This window comes from Cebus imitator, unplaced genomic scaffold, assembly GCF_001604975.1.
Source record: "Cebus imitator isolate Cc_AM_T3 unplaced genomic scaffold, Cebus_imitator-1.0 Scaffold71, whole genome shotgun sequence".
In the NCBI taxonomy this organism is placed as follows: Eukaryota; Metazoa; Chordata; class Mammalia; order Primates; family Cebidae; genus Cebus; species Cebus imitator.
In genome coordinates this window covers 3,528,264-3,544,228 of record NW_016107386.1, presented here as the reverse complement: position 1 = coordinate 3,544,228, position 15,965 = coordinate 3,528,264, and positions in this window count along the sequence as shown.

Here is a 15,965-nt window from a genome sequence, read left to right as displayed (position 1 = left end):
TCTTCTATTGACAAATTTTCTTGTTGGAACCTTCATCTTTCTGAGCACCCTTGTAGGTCAGGAAGACCAAAAAAAATTAAAGCTGTTAAGGAATAGAACAATTTGTTTTGGAGACAGGGTCTTGCTCTGTCACCCAGGCTGGAGTACAGTGATGCAATCATTGCTAAGTCTCGGTAGTTTTAGAACATTTAGAATGACTTAAGATTTGCTATATTTATAAACTTAATTTATTGGAAATACAAGTACTTGAGAAGGTTTTTGTCTTGGTCAGATAAATTAAGTACTTAAGGAAATCAAATATATTAATCATATAAATGCCATTTAAGTGTTTAAAGAAGTTTAGTTAAATGTAAGTTGGATCAAACGTCAAACTTTTTTGTTTTATAAGCAAAATAATAAGATTTGTTAGGAGAACTTAAAAGCTTAGAAAAGAGATAGGATTTTGGATTTGTAACTTTGAAGAGTTGAATGGTTTGTTTGCTCTTTTTTGCGACAAGGCCTTGCTTTTTCACACAGGCTGGCTGGCGTGCAGTGGCGCAAGCATGGCTCACTGCAGCCTCAACCTCCTGGACTCAAGTGATGCTCCTGCCTCAACCTCTCATGTAGCTAGGACCACAGGTACGTGCTACCACACCTGGCTAATTTTTTATTTTTTGTAGAGACAGAGGCTTCATTTTATTGCCCAGGCTGATCTCAAACACCCGGGCTCAAGCAGGCCTTCTGTCTCAGCCTCCCAAAGTTCCGGGATTACAGGCATGAGCCACTGTGCCTGGCCTTGAACGTATTTTATTTATTTACTTATTTATTTATTTGAGACAGAGTTTTGCTCTTGTTGCCCAGGTTCAAGTGCAGTGGCATGATCTCAGCTTACTGCAACCTCTATCTCCTGGGTTCAAGTGATTCTTCTGCCTCAGCCTCCCGAGTAGCTTGGATTGCAGGCATGTGCCACCACGCCTGGCTAATTTTGTATTTTTAGTAGAGGCAGGGTTTCTCCATGTTGGTCAAGCTAGTCTCGATCTCCCAACCTCAGGTGATCCACCTACCTCCGCCTCCCCAAGTGCTGAGATTACAGGCGTGAGCCACTGCACCTGGCCTTGAATGTATTTTTTAAGCCAAGGTAATTTGTGAATATAAATTGTTTTCTATATAACCCAAAAGTCATCCTCATTGACATTAAGAAACTCAGACAGAGGGTTCTAAATGCAGTATTACCACATACCCAAGTCACTTAGCCTCTACGGTCACTACTAGTCCAATCAGGGGCACAGATATGGTTTTGTTTGGCCAATACAGGTTTTTTAGTTTTAAAAAATTTACAACACTAAAGATCAGAAAACTTGCACCTAAAAAGATTTCCCACTTCTTTGGAAAATCAGATCTGGCAGTAATGAAATTGCCTTTCCCATATGACAACCATTGGCTGGAGCCGAATGGCAGCTGCCGCCTTGGCTGTATTACTTTCCGCTTGCCAGTGTCCACTCTTCACTATTGTACCCTATATCTCACTCACATGACCTGTCTGGCCTACATAGACATTTGAGTGTATGGCCCTGGACTTTAGGCACTCTGGAGTTCCTAACAACTGATGCTGGGTAGCCTAGAAATAAGGGCTCAGGAAAAGCATAGGCCCTGGTCCTCTCTGTTCACATCATCTCCCCTCCAACCAGGTTGCCTTCCCAGCTAACCTGGCTCCAGGACAGATTCTAACCCTGATAGCAAATGTGTAAGAAGTTCCCAGGCTCGGGCTCCTCAGTGTTCACGACCCTTGTCTGTGACCAGGAACTTTGCCTACGCACTGACCTCATGTCTCAGCCCTTGTGAACATCCTGGTCGCCTGCCTAGTTTGACTGCAGCCCGACTTTAATCTGTGAGTGGTCCAGGGCTCTCTGCTTTATGCAGCTCCTGTATCTGATCTTTGTAGTCTTGTTGTGAATCTTCTGCTTCCATCTCCACCACCTCTGCCCGCTGCTTGGGCAGTATAGTTGCTTAGCTAAGAGATTGGCAGCCCAGATTGCTAAAGGTTTAGGAGACATGAAAGGTGAATTTGAAAGTGTTTGGATTTTCGAGAGAAGGACAGAAGCAGAAGCCAACCACAGTTGAAGGAGGCAGCAAGTAGCGGGCTTTTTAGGCAAGGGAGGCCACTGCACACTTATAGACAGAAAAGGTGGCAGGAGAAAGAATATAAGGGAATAAGACCTCAGAGGAGGCATGGGGTGATGGGATATGAAATACTTAGCACAGGTACACACAGGGTGATCCTGAAGCTCAGAAATACTACCTCAAGTCATGCAGGAGCGGGCACCGTTGGATATCTGATCCCCTAAAGTTATGAGTAAACAAGTGATGGTGGGGTGTGGAGGGTAGAAAGAATGCCTAAGCTTGATGTGGAGGCCACAGCTTGGGCAAAAGACATTTCCGGCAAAGAAGCTGACAGAGCTTCTCATGTTATCTGTAGTTGTGGCAGAAGCATATGAATCAAATGGCTAGGAAGCTTGGTGAAGAGCCAGACCCAGTGAGGGTTGATTAATGGATCCATGTCAGCCTAGACTAGAGGGAAGTCTCTAGCAGTATGCCGGAGGGCTCAGTCTGGGCCTGTGTCCTGTCTGACATTTTTATTGACAACTGACCAAAGCAGCAGGCTCATCAAGTTTGCAGGTGATAGAGCTAGGAGGGGCAGTTAATACTTTGCATGAAAGAGTCAGGATTCAAAACGATTTCAACAGGCTGGAACACTGGGCTGGAACCAACAAGATTAAACTTAACAGGGATAAATGTAGAGTCCTGCACTTAGGTTAAAACAAAATCAATGACATAAGTACCGGGTGTGGGGGCTGGCCCAGCTTGACAGCAGTTCATGAAGAAAAGACCTGGAGGGTTTAGTTGACTGCAAGCTCAATATGAGTCAACTGTGTGATGTGACTGCTAAAATCTTACTAACACAGCCATGAATTGCATTAACCAAACGGAGCAGCCAGATCAAGGGAGGTGTTACTCCACTGCTTTCTGAGATGGTCAGGCCACCTCTGGAGTACCAGGTCTAATTCTGAGGTCTTTTCCCCTGCTAAGGTCAGTGACAAATGAGATTTTTGATAGGAAGCCAGCATGGCAATGGGCCTGAATACTGTCAGAAACTTGCCAGTGATTCTATGGTGCTGAAATTTCTGGAATGAAGGCAGGAGTCTATTATCTGAACCCAGGCAAAGACTTTTATCTGGAGCATATTTCTACGATTTAGGGGAAAGTTTGGGGTCTGTATTTCCTCACTTTCTATGGCTGCCCAGAGGCATTAGCCTCTGACTTTCATCCCTGGCCTTCCTGAAGTCAGGCAGTTAGCGATTAGTTAGAAGGGGTCTAGGGTAGAGGTCAGCCTGAGGGGGTGGCTATAAAACGGGGCATTGAGGTGGGAGGGAACTTGGAAATTTGGACCTCACGCACCGTCTTTTCTGCGCCCTCCCCTGGGACGTGTCGTCCCTGCTGCGGCCGCAGCGTGGCGCACTCGCTCCACGCCAGGATCTTGAACCAATGGCGGGAGCGGAGTGTACAGCGAGACCGCAGCTGCGTTTCCCGCACTCCCCACTGCGGGGAGCCCGTGGGCCCTGCTCTGCTGGGGGCGCCGCCGGCCCAGGTCTCCTGGGTGGCAAGAAGACACCAGTGGTGTGGAATAAGGTAGCCCGCTGCCCAGCACGCGTAGAATCCAGATGTGGCTTCTGCTGGGGCCACGTGCTCAGGCCTGAGCGACTTGGCACGTGGCCTCCTGTCCGCCCTTTCGCGCAGCCCATGGCTCAGGGTGGGGTGCCGCTCTTCTAACATGAGGGTCTGTGGGGCCACGGAAGAGGCTGGGGCCCATGACCCTCCACCGACTGGCCGTGGGCTGTCCGCAGCCCAGCTCGGCTTTGTCTCGAGTTCTTTTGCTGTTCAAAGCGGAGTGGCGGCCACGCTCGCTCAGGGCGCTGGGACGAGGGGTTTGGGCGTCTGACTGGGCCCTGGGTCTGGACCGCAGCGGGCTCGCCAGAGGGGCTGTGGGCCGGGCAGGTTTCGGGCTCCACCGCCAGAATAATTCGGTAGTTCTGGGTGGGGTCCGGGAATTTGTATTTGTAACCAGTTTCCCAGATGAGTCTGAGGTACGTGGTCCTCTGACCTCATTTGGAGGTGAGGTCCCCTCCTCAAGCCTGAGGCGGGCCTGCCGAGGACACGGGGTTGCTCTTCGGGCAGCTCTGGCCCAGGTGGCAGGAGGAGGCGGCTGGGGCTGGAATCGGGACGCAAATTGGAAGCCCCGAATGGGCGTTGGAGACCTGGGGCGGGGTGAACCGAGGACAGTCCGGGGGTGTGGGTGCCCCTTAGGAGCGGGGACATGAGGGTGTGGGTGGACGGCGTGTTGAGGGTGAGGGATTGCTGCAGGGAGTGGACTCAGCCTCCTGGGAGGAGTGGGAGAGGGGAAGGAACTGGAGGGACTCGGAGGCCATTGGCGTTTTCTTGGGGGGCTGGAGATGGAGGTTGGTTCTGTCCTGATGAGGCAGGAGGATGAGTAATGGAGGCTGCCATGCTCAGTGAAGCCCCATGGGGGCAGCCATGCTTTGTGGTTTGTGGTGAGGCATTGAGCCCCGGGATGCTGACTGTTCCCTTTTTTGGAGAAAGAAGGGAGGAGGATGCTCCTTAGGAGCTTGTAGGGAAACATTTCTGTCTCCAGGGGGTTTAGGTGAAGAGAGAGAGAGAGAGAGAGAGAGAGAGAGAGAGAGAGTGTGTGTGTGTGTGTGTGTGTGTGTGTGTGTGTGTGTGTAGGAAGGTTAGCTTATTGGAGGAGATTTTCAAGGGAGTTCGTCTCCAGGACACTTCCTTCACCCCTATGTCCACACACAGTATCTTATGATCCTCCTGGTTTCTCTTGGGCCTCAACTCCCCAAAAGTGGGGGCACTCATCAGCAGCTCATGAATATGTGGATGTCTGCTAACTGAAGACACTGTGAAGACCTTCCCAGAGGAACATTCTAGAAAGAACTCTCAAATTCCAAATCCTTGAATAGTGGAGCTGGAAGAGAACTTACGTACCATCTGATGCTGTCTTTCCCAGTTGCTCTTGGGGGAGCAGACCCCTTAAGTGAAGGCCTAGCCTTGTAACCCTCTGAGGATCCCAGCACCTGGTGTGGAGACAGGACTCATGCCTTGCCTAGAGAAGGGGGAGACGCAGGAGAGTCAAGTGGTGAGTGGTGAGCTTTGATGGTGAACACCTGGGAGGTCAGAGGTAGGTAGAAGCCTACAAAAGAAGGCCCCTTGAAGGAGGGCAGCTAGAGCTGCATCTTCAAATGGGGAACATTTATCTTTGTTTTTTTCCCCCGATTATGAATTTTTGAAAAATGAAGAAAAAATATACTGGGGCTGGTGCAGTGGCTCACACCTGGAATCCCAGCACTTTGCGAGGCCAAGGCAGGTGGATCACTTATGGCCAGGAGTTTGAGACCAGCCTGGCCAACATGGTAAACATAGAAACCCCATCTCTACTAAAAATATAAAAACTAGCCAGGCATGGTGATGCATGCCTCTAATCCCAGGTACTTGGGAGGCTGAGGCAGGAGAATGGCTTGAACCCGGGAGCTGGAGGTTGCAGTGAGCCGAGATCGTGCCATTGCACCCCAGCCTGGGCCATAGAGCAAAATTGTCTCTCATATATATATGTATATATATATGTATATATATATATACATATATACGTATATATATACAGCATGTTGGTCTATAGGTAGCAAAACTACAGAGGGCTGATTTTCTTGAGGTTTGGAGGGCAGTTAAGAGATGAAGAGGACAGCTCTGAGGCACAGGGAGAGGGTAGGGCAGAGGGTTCTGGCTGCAATGGGAGGTATGAGGCTGGAACCCAGAGGAAAGAAACTCAGGGTTGGGCTCAGCTTCGCAGAGGTAGTGAGGATTGGGCAGATGAGAACACCAAAGGAAAAAAAACAGAGAAAAGAGGGTTTGGGGGAAGGTGTGAACATGTCCAAGAGGCATTTCCCAGGTAAGTAGGAGTGAAACTGAGAGTGGAGGTCAGGGAGAGGTAGGGAGGAGGAAGGACACGGGAGGGGTGGGAACCAGGGTCAACTCTGAAGAGGAGCTCGAGGGCAGAAGATAGGGTGAGGCTAGTGAAGGTCATTAGAGTTGGGGATGAAGAGGTCAGCAGAATGGTAGGGGTTAGAGGGTGAGTGGGTGGAGAGGAAGTGGGGGCAGAGCAAGTGTCAACAGCTGTAGGTTATCCTGTGAGAAGTACACAGTGGACAGGAGACAGGTTGGTATTTTGAAAAGGAGACTGCAGCAATACTTTCTTAGTTAGGGGGAGAGGAGCAAATCTATAGACAGAAGACAGGAGAAGGGGCCACTGGAGAGAGGGGGATGGAGGCTACCAGACAGAGCAGACACTTGAAGGAGCCAAGTTCCAGAAGGGGAAGGAGGGACAGGGTCTGGAGGAAGTTGAAGCCTCAGAGAAATGGGGAGAAGGAGGTAAAGTCATGGGGCTCAACCTGGATCCAGGCTTTGATCTCCTGAAAGTAAGAATAAAGGTTGAGTTGGCTTCTTCAGGTAAGGGTGGCCAGGGTGAGGCTGGGCTGGACGGACGCCAGAGGGGTGGATACTATTGTGAAGAATTTGTTTGGGAGTCAAAGGAGCAATCGAGGTGTGTGATGTGTTGTCTTGTAGGACTGGGATGCAGTGCAGCTGGCCCGTGATCTGCCTTGGGCGAGGCTGATGCTGCCTCTGGGGGCAGGGTGGAGCTAGCAAGCCATGATCTGACCCGCTTATGACAGGCTCAGTGCCAGGGGTCTAGGGGCCAGGGACCAGGACACGATGAGGACAGTGAGAGGCCTCCCTGGGGGAAGGGAGGGACAGCTGCCGCAGCCCGGCCTGGGAGGGACTGGTGGAGCAGTGTGGGGAGCCATGTGGTGTGTGGGGTCAAGAGCCTGGACCCTGGACTCCAGGGCCTGAGTTCAAATGCAAGACTTTGTCATTGTTATGATTTTTAAGGATGTGAGGTAGGCTGTGAGGGGAGGGAAGGACAGAAGGAGGTACAGAAAGTGAGTGCTTGCTTCATGCCAAGGAGTGTTCTGTATTCACGAATCCTCTCTCAACCACTGTGAACTAGGCGCTCTTTTACCATATTACAAATGAGGAAATTGAGCTTCAGAGAGGGGAACGGACTTGGCCACGGTCACACAGCCAGTTGGTGACAGTTGGTTTTCAAAAGGCTTTTTTTCTGTTGCTTTGATCACAGTCCCTTCTAAGAAGCGGCTCCAAAGTCTGGCTTTCTGCTATGCCTTTTCATCGGCTACTTACTAGGTAGGTGACCTTGGGCAAGTTACTTAATTTCTACCTCAATTTTCTCATCTGAAAAACAGGGACAATAGTAACACTATCTCATAAGGTTGTAATGATGAAATGAATGAATATATGTAGAGGATTTGAAACAGTGTCTAGTACATAGAAAGTGCTGCTGAAGGGGGTGCTGCAGTGGCCATCATCATCACCATCACCATTATCACTCCTTAAAGTGATGCTAAGGACTTACAGGCAGGTGAAGGTCCTGAGGCATATTAGTCATTTAGAGAGGGTCCCGTGGGGAAAGGCATCCACCCACTGGTTCTCAGCAAGGGACATTTTTGCTGTAACAGTGCCCTGGAGGAGCTACTGACTTTTTTATGGGGGGGGGGTGGGATGGGGAGAGAGAGCAAGAGGGTGGGGACAGCAAGGAGCTACTGACTTTTGGTGGCAGGAGCCAGGAGTGTTAAAAGTTGTCATTCATACCCAGTTGAGAGTGTGGAGGAGAAGATCAGCTGGAAAGGATGCTTGGGATTTAACTCCTCAGAAGAGTTGCAGCTCCAGCTATTGGAGTAGCTGGAAAAGGTATAAAATGAGCTTGGAGGTCTGTGAGGGGCTGGGAAAAATCAGACCTATGGGGCAAGGCTTCCTGGAGGGGAAGGTGGGGATGAGGCAGGCTGAGGGATCTGGATGCTGAGTAGGGGCAATGGAGAGCCATGGGGTTCTGGATAAAGGACGTGATGGATTTGGGAAGATCACTCATGCAGCCAGGGAAGACGATGGATTACAGAGGGAGAAAGAGGGGCCCATTCAGGGAGTTGGAAGAAACTCTTAAGGCGGTAAAGGCAGCTGGTCTGGTCTGGGGTTGGGGTTGAAGCGTGCAGATAAAAAGCCACAATGAGGGACATTTGAAGGCAAACTCCAAGTGTGAAGATGAAGGAGTGGCGAATGGCCTGGGCTGGCCCTAGCAGGTGCATGACCTGGGAGGGAGTTCTGGGAGAGGTGGGCTGGTTGGGGACTCAAGGTGATCACAGTGAATTTCAGGTGTTGCTGGGGAGTCTGAGCGCTGTCTGGTGAGGGGCTAGAGATGCCAGTTGGAAGTCAGGACTGAAGTACCGATTTGGGAGTCATTATTCCACATCTATTTAGAGTACCCCTGACACTCAATAGACATATAAAATAGGGCCCCTTGGAGGGTCATTCCTATGGGGTTGCTTGTTGAACTTGAAGTCCTGGTTGTAGATGAGTGTGTCAAGCAGAGGGGTAAGTGCTGAAAACCTGCAGCCTAAGCCTGGCTGGGCCCCTTCTGCATGGGGAGGGAGTGAGGAGAGAGCTGCCGGGAGAGTCAGTGGAGAGCTAGGAGAGGGCGTTGCCAGCACTGCCAGCTGTAGGAAAGAGGCCTAGGAGCTGGCAGAGAAGCAGGGTGGAAGCCAGGAACAGTGGAGCTGCTGCGGGTGAAGATGCCTGGCTGGGGGGTCGGGGGGAAGGCAGAAGGAATTTGGGAGTTCAAGAAGAGTGGGCGGAGAGGTTGAGGAGGCAAGTTGAGGGTGTGTCCCTGAGAGCTGGGAAACACTGAGGCCTGTGGAGGGGAAGCGAGCAGGAGAGGAGCATTTCCCTGAACTAGGGTTCACAGGGAATCACCCCCAGCCTCAGCCAACCTCAGGTCCAAAGTAGCGGCTTTCTCCCAGCTCTATTCTCTGATCTCTACCTCCCTGAAACACACAAACTTGACCCCCAGTTTGAGGCTGTTTCCTCTGCCCTGGCCTCAAGGAACATGGAGAAAAATAGCCTGTGTCCTCACTCATCTGGCTCCAGAGGATTCCGTGCCTCCTCTGCCCTCAGCACTCCCTTCGCTGGGAGAAAGCTCTGCTCCTGTGAGGTGACCTAACTTTAGGGTTTTTCCTACTTGCCATCCTCAGTGCATATAGGCTTTCAAACAAGCACACAGGCCACCCTGCATCTCCCTCCTCCCCAGTCATCATCTGCCACTCCTATTCAGCCCTGACTAGCCTTTTTTTTGGCTGTTGCTTTGATCACAGTCCCTTCTGAGAAGTGGCGCCCAGACTCCCTCCCCCACCAGCTCCCTGGTCTCTTTGAGTCTGTCACCGGACTTAGGAATCTGCATGGGATGTTGAAAACTTCTCTCCTCTAGGAATCCTTCTCCAATTGGGCTAATTCAATTCTTATTGCTCCTTTCCTCGGTTGAGTCTGCAGATGGGGGGTCCACTTAGATAACTTTGCGGTTAAAAAGCAGCACGGGCTCTGCTATCTGACTGTTTGGGAACCGTTTTTGCCTCTTGCATTGTAATATTCTGTAAGGGAACTAAAGCTTACCTAGTCTAGGAGTTTCCAAGGATATATTTAATAATTCTGAATACACATACACACACACACACACACACACACACACACACACACACACACACACAGATAAAAGCAGAAATATGTTGGATGAAACTTACCCTTTCTCTAACCTTCATCCATAGCAGCCCTAGATGCTCCTGAGAACCCTTAGAGCTCCACAGAGCACATTCTGAAAGCCCACTTTCTTCATTTACAGATGAGAAAGGTCCAGAGAAGTGAAGGGACTCTCCCAAGATCACACAGCAAGAGCAAAAACTCAGGATTTCCCCAATTCCTCCCAATTCTAGCATTCTAGGACTTACTAATTTCTGGCCAAGCTGTCCTTCTAGTGTTTTTAAAAAAATGTAATTTGTGTTTTTCATTCATTCACACAACACATATTTACTGAGCACCTACTTTGTGCCCAGTACACAGTCTGCCCTTAAGACTATTAGGTACAAGTCCTAGGAGTCAATGGGAAGCAAAAACACTGTCTGCCCTCATAGGGCTTTCAGTCTAGTGGTAGAGACCGAAAAACTCCATGTGTGAGAAGTGCCACAAAAGAGAGATCAATGCTATGATAAGGAGGGCTCATTAATGGGGGATTTAGCCTAGTTAGAAAGTGACCCACAGCTGAAAGCTAAAGGTAAATGAGAAGAGTGAAGAGTGTTCCAAGAGATCCAGCAGCAGCACATGCAAAGCCCCTGTGGCAGCGGGGAGCAAGATGGAATGAAGGGATGAGAGAAGGCTGGTGTGGCCGGAGTTCTGGGAGCTATGACCGGATGGGTAGGCAGGCGCCGCTTTCCAAATGGGCTGTGCAGGCTGTTTTGTAGTGCTGGGGCTTTATTCGAGGATTAGATTTGTGTTTCAAAAAGATGTCTCCAGTTGCAAAGGGTAACTGAATGCCTTGTCTCCAACCCTGACGGAGGTGCGTTCCTTTCATTCCGTCTCCTCCTCAGGTCTGCTTTTCTGCCTTTAGTCACATTCTGCTTGGAGAATTCTTAGCAGGGCTTGTTTCCACTTTTTGTGGCATATCTATTTGAGCTCTAAGGTACATATGTGTGTATCTTGGTGTGTGAATGTATTGCCACTGTATCATTCAATAAACATGACGTCATTAAGTGCCACTATGAAGCTGATTCTGTCAAATTATCATTATGGGCAACGGAGATCTTGAGAGATTATGTGTCTGTGTGTGCAGCATTGGTGCATTGTGTCATGTGTGTGAATGTGTTAACCATGTGCTCTAGGTGACTGACCATACCAATAGCTGTGTTCTTGCATGGTTGTTGGTGTAAGTCGGTTCTAGGTGTCATTACATGTGACTGTCGTGGGTTTTGTGTGTGACTTGATGTGACAGCATCATGTGGCTGAGGTGGTAAGTGGTTGTGTGTGTTACTGTGCAGTGTGAATATACGACTGTCAGCATGTGTGCCCTGACCTAGTGACGCTTGGTGGGTGTGAAGCGTCTGTGGGTGGCACGGGAGACCCCATCTCCTGCTGTAAATCCAGAGCCAAATGAGCTTTCCCCAGACTGTTGGGGGCACTCTCTACGGCCCCTGGGATGATTGATGCAGGGTGTGGAGCCTCTGCCTGGTGGCCCTGGCATGTTGGAGAGCAAGAACCTCCCCTGCAGAACTGGAGTGGAGAGGGGAGATGGGGGCAACTGGGCGGGCCAGGGCTGGCCAGACAGGGCCAGATTAATAAAGAGGGACCTGGAGGAGGGAAGGCCAGGGCAGGCGGCTGTGGCGGGAGGCGGCTGAGATGAAAGTGGCCTGGCTGGCAGGCAGGCAGGTGGCCTCTCCCGGCCCTGTCAGCACTTTTTAATGTCCCCTTGGTTAGAATGTGTGGGAGGAGTGGGGCGAGGAAAGTCGGAGCTCACCTTTCCCAGGCCCTGGAGGAGGGGGCCGTGTCAGCCACTAGAAGTGGGTTTTTTTTGGTGGGGCGGGAGGCACGCGTAGGTGTAACTGAGAGGAAGAGCCTGGCCCACGCTACCTCCCTCTCCCACTAAAACGTCACCGTAGCTCAGTCTGTCTCAGACAGGCAGGACAGGGCAGCAACTGGAGAAACAGAAAAGCAGAAGGGAGGGAGAAAGAGATGGCTCTGTGTGTGTATTACTGTCCAGGGTGTGGACTGGACCTGCATAATTTAATGCATGTGAGACCAAGTGCCTAAGACTGTGTGAGCAAGGCAGGGCATGTGTGTGTGTGTGTGTTCTGTTCTCTGCGTTTGGGGATTTAAATGGTAAAGCAGGAGCCTGGGCCCTGGCTTGGCCTGCTGCTCAGGTGTGGCTTCGGGTAGGTCCTTTACCCCCCTGCGCTGTGTTGCTTGTCTCTAAGTTGAAATAAGAGTATCTGTTTCACAGGATGAATGTGAGTCTTCGTTCGGTGGAAACGTTCAACTATAAGTCGCTAAGGAGGCAGTGCCATTGTTAATAATTGTATGTGGGTGTGTTGGGTGACCATGTGTGATGGTAAGGATGTGTCTGGGGGCCTGGGGCTTTTTGTGGGTCAGTCACAGTGGGTGTCTGGGTGAGAGGACAAGGCTATTAGTGTGTGTGAGCTCTGTCTGTCGTGAGTCTGTTGTGAGTGGACAGGCGTGTAGATGTGTGTTTGGCAGTTGTATTGAAGTATGTGGATGTATCAGTGTGGATCCAGAAGTGGTGTCGGTCTTTGTGTGCCCGTGAATGTGTGTGTCCTTATCATTGTGTGTAACTATTTGCACTGGATTCCTTTGTGTCTCTCGGGGTACATCCAAGTTGCCCTGGAGACTGAGATGGAGTGTGTGCTGGCTGTGTGGGGGATGTGTGGGGATGGGGTTGGTGTGTCTTTGTGCCCTGTGTGTGTCCCAACATGAGTGTGGCTGAGTGTGCCTTTGTCTCAGTGTTGTGAGTGTGATTGCGTGTGTGGTGCCTTGGTGTGGCTGTGTGTGCTTGTGTGTGTGCATGTGTGTGTTTGGTGAGCGGCTCTGCTGCCTTAAGCACCTTTCGAATACATTGGCCACAGCTCATTGAATCCTTTAACAATCTGACTCTGCTCTTCCTTCCCCGTTTTTTCTAATTCAGTTCCTCTTATTACAAAAATAAAAAATAAAGCGCTGCCCCTTTCCAGTGGCTGGCCCTACGGAGCCCCCGCCTCGGGACCAGCCTCGTTTCACTCCATTTCGGAGAAAACGGGAAGTCGGTAATTTTAAAAAATATTTTCTACTTTATTTGGGATTTAATGTTCTTACAGAATCCTGCTGCCTCCCTCTGCCCCCGCCCACCCACCCCCAGCCCTGCATGCAAGAGGCGTAATGGCCCGTTCAGCATATTAGGGGAGCGGAGTGCGTGCGTCTATGTGCACACTTGGATAAAAATACACAGAGACCCGCAGCAGACACACATACAAATACACAGCAGCTCAAACGTATACTCAGACACGAACTCAAGCACTCTATCTTCATGCCACTAAATATTCACACGGAAACACCATACAAGGGCAGAGACCCGTTCCCAGATACTCCAAAGGGAAAGAGAACCAGGAACACTGCCAGGGGCGAACCTCTGGAGACATGAAGAAGGCAGGTGGTCAGAGATAGGAGGAAGGAGAGAGACACGTTCATCGTGGGAGACAGTTAGGAAGCAACTTTTATGCCGTAAAGGAATGTGAATAGATTAGTCCAAGGGAATGACGGGGGGTTTGGTCCCTGAGCCAGGCGTTGCCCGTTTTGTATGAGGGGATAGGCATGGTCAAGAAATGATCACTCAGGATCACACAGGGAGTCAAGAGTAGATGTGGGGCTGGGCGTGGTGGCTCATGCCTGTAATCTTAGCACTTTGGGAGGCTGAGGTGGGTGGATCACCTGAGGCCAGGAGTTTGAGACCAGCCTGGCCAACATGGTGAAACCCCGTCTCTACTACAGATATAAAAATTAGCCAGCTGTGGTGGTAGGCATATGTATTCCCAGCTACTCAGGAGCCTGAGGCAGGAGAATCGCCTGAACCCAGGAGGCAGAGGTTGCAGTGAGCCAAGATCATGCCACTGCATTCCATCCAGCCTAGGTGACAAGAGCAAAACTCCGTCTCAAAAAAAAAAAAAGTAGATATGGGAACAGAAATAAGGAATCCTGTGCCCTCCTATGGGGGCCTCAGGGCACTAAACACTGTGTGTGTGTGTGTGTGTGTGTGTGTGTGTGTGTATAAGATGTGCTTTTGAACAACATTGGCTTAAGTGCCATCCACATACTGGGATCAACAAATGTTTGCTGATGCTGGCAGTTCCTGATGCGGCAGTGTATGTCTGCAAATGTGTATTTGAGGACTTGTTTGTATACACATGGGGGCTTCATGCCTGTCCTGTTCACCTCCATATCCCCATCACCTAACAAAAGGCTTGGCACATAATAATATTTGTCCAAGCATGAGTGAATGAATGGAAACCCTTGGGGACCTCAGCTATCAGAGGGCCTGATCACTACTGGTAGAGACCATGGCAGCTCAGCCTCTGGATGGGGCCTGGGAAGGTGAGACATGGTAACTCTGGCCATCTTGCTGCCATCACTGTTGTTATGAGGGGCCCTGTGGTCTGTGCTCTGTCTAAGGTAATGAGTTTCATGAGTTATTTCAGACCATTCTGTGCAGGGAGGGGAAGGAAACAAAAGACCTGTCCACTTGTTAAACATGGGACAGGTTTAAACATGGATAGATATCGACAGATAGGTGTACTGGCGAAACACACCAACTGGTGAATAGATTTATTTCTAGATAGACCAGAAGACAAATAAAGACATAAATAGATGTACAGATAGACACACAGACTGACATGAATAGGCAGGCAGTCAGACAGTCCTGAGGAGTGACTGACAGACCAACAGACAGGCAGATGAATTGATAGACAGATGGACAGCTGGTTGCACAGAGAAGATGGATGCATAGCTCAGGACGCAGAACGGAGCCGGCTCTGCTGACGGCCTACCCTGCAGCCAGGTCCCATATTTCGTCCTTTGTTAAGGAACCCACTTTTGTTTAGTGTTTGAAGTCCAAATGCTTTGGGGAAAGCTGAACCCTTCCCTTGCCCAAGAGGTGACACCTAATGGGTCTGGGAAAATCATGGTAACTTCATTCATCTTGGATAGATGATTTGGGAATGGACATATGATACAATTCTGTCCACTGATATGTGGGAGGTAGTCTACGATGGAGCCTTTGGGGAAATTTTACCTTGGTCTGAAAAAGGAATAGATGGAAGGGATGTGCCCCTTCCCTTCTTCTGGAGTCTCGACTTTGCGATGTAAAGATGTGTATGTTGGGTTGCTCCAGCCTTTTGACATCCTGAGGTTCAGCCTGAGTTCAGAAGGATGCCAAGGATGACAGAGATGAGATGTGAAAGCAATCTAGTGCTGATGATGCCACGGAGCCACATTTTTTTTTTTTTTCGAGACACAGTCTTGCTCTGTTTCCCAGGCAAGAGTTCAGTGGCACGATCTCGGCTCACTGCAACCTCCTCCTCCTGGGTTCAAGCAATTCTCCTGCCTCAGCCTCCCAAGTAGCTAGGATTACAGGCGTCTACCACCATGTCCAGCTAATTTTTGTATTTTTAGTAGAGACAAGGTTTCACCGTGTTGGCCAGGTTGGTCTTGAACTCCTGACCTCATGATCCACCTGCCTCAGCCTCCCAAAGTGCTGGGGTTATAGGCATGAGCCAGCGAGCTCAGCTGCCACAGGGCCACATTAATCAGAGAGATAAACAGGTAAACCGAGGAGCTGACAGTTGGAAAGATAATCAGACTCTGAGCCCCTGATGTTTATGTTTAGCACCTGTTACATACTTGTTTCTATTTACTGTGATTTTCTAGTTTGGGAAAAACATCTGTCTCTATGTCTCTGTCCCTTCCTTCCTCCTTCCTCTCTCTGCCCCTTTCCCTTTTCCCCTCTCTTCTCCTTTTCCCTCTCCCTACCCTCCCTCTCTGCCTCCTCCTCCCCCATTTACCTGCTTCTGTCCCTGAGTCCCCATACCCATGGCTGAGCTCTGCCTCCCATAATAAGGCATTTACTTGTGTGTCAGAGGCTGCCTTTGAGCAGAGCCTGGGTTTGGGATGGTGAGGGGAGAGGCTGGGAACCATGGGAAGGCAGAAAACCTCCTTCCGCCCCTTACCCCACATCCAGTGACCCCAAGCCATCTTTCCCCAAAATCTATCAACTAAGTCCTGGCTTAGAGTTCTTTTCCTGACCACCTCTTCCTTCCTGCTAGGATTCCAAGGACCTGGGATTAGACCTCTGAAGTAAGTCATCCTTTAACACCTGTTCACTTTTCAGGCTCAAGTTCAGCCTTTGGACTTGCTTTTTTTTT